The sequence below is a fragment of the Musca autumnalis genome, unplaced genomic scaffold (assembly GCF_047663935.1).
Source record: "Musca autumnalis isolate F117 unplaced genomic scaffold, ASM4766393v1 scaffold_1, whole genome shotgun sequence".
Classification (NCBI taxonomy): domain Eukaryota; kingdom Metazoa; phylum Arthropoda; class Insecta; order Diptera; family Muscidae; genus Musca; species Musca autumnalis.
In genome coordinates, this window is record NW_027411644.1 from 323,605,025 (window position 1) to 323,606,189 (window position 1,165).

Consider the following 1,165-nt stretch of genomic DNA (forward strand, 5'->3'; position numbering starts at 1 on the left):
TGAATTAGACCAAAATAGCTATAAATTGTCATTTAGGGATCCTAGTATTCAAGTAATATCTCCACCTAAAATTGTGGGCATAAAAAGATGTTTTTTTTCCTGGATCCTATCTCCGAACTTTACATAGTTTTCCATAGAAAATCTTAATTCGCTTTGCGTCGTTTCACTTTGAGTCGTATTTTTTTGGAACGTATCTACGACGCAAAGCGAGGTCTTGGTGTATAAATCTTGCTAGAGATTACTTAAAGAATTTGATGACAAATATTCGAGTTTTCATTATTAGGCCGCAAACTTTTCTAGTTCCGTTCGTAAAACGACTCCAAATGTTCTGCTAAATCTAAAACAACTCTATTCGAACACCAAACATGTAACATTTAACATTCCATTCTCAACAAATTCAAATTCGGTGGGAAAAGTTCAAGAATCTCTAATTCAATCTAATACGAATAGATATGTGTTCATACACTGATCAAACTGATAAAAGTCTAGTTTAACGCCATGTTTACAAAAGAGCTTTTAGCCGGGTTAACCTCCTTTATGAAGAGTTATTTGACATATACGGAATGGATTCGATTTGTAAACACTTAGTGAATATGAATGTTGGTCTTACCCCCAGTTTATGTAAAAATTTTACAATTCGTGGGAGAAGAGTAAATTTTTTTACAAAAACAGGGGATTAATCAATTCTTTACAAGACTTGAACAATTATATTATTCTTATTATTAACAAATTAAATTCCGATTCTTTAAGTATTATGTATTTGTACAACTCAATAATGTTTTCAATATGTATAATAAATGTAGTTATGGCAATAGCATTTTGTAATTTTTTAAACTTTCAAATAGATTTTGATTTTTTTAGTGGTAATTATTGGTTTAATTTCATTATTTTTTGTAAGTATTATTAGTTATATTTTATTTTTTAGTATATTTTCGTATAAGTATAAATATTTTAGATAGTAGTTGTTGTTATTTATTGTATGCATGGATTTTAGTAGAAAAATATGTATGGAATATTCTGTTTAGTTATCATTTGTTGTTAATAGAATTATATTTAACTTTTTTGATTAAATTGTAATTTTTGTTTAAATTTTTGTCGAAAATATATTTCATTTCGTTTGGGTTTCTTCAAGTTATTAATGGAAGAATGAATGAGTTAATGTTGA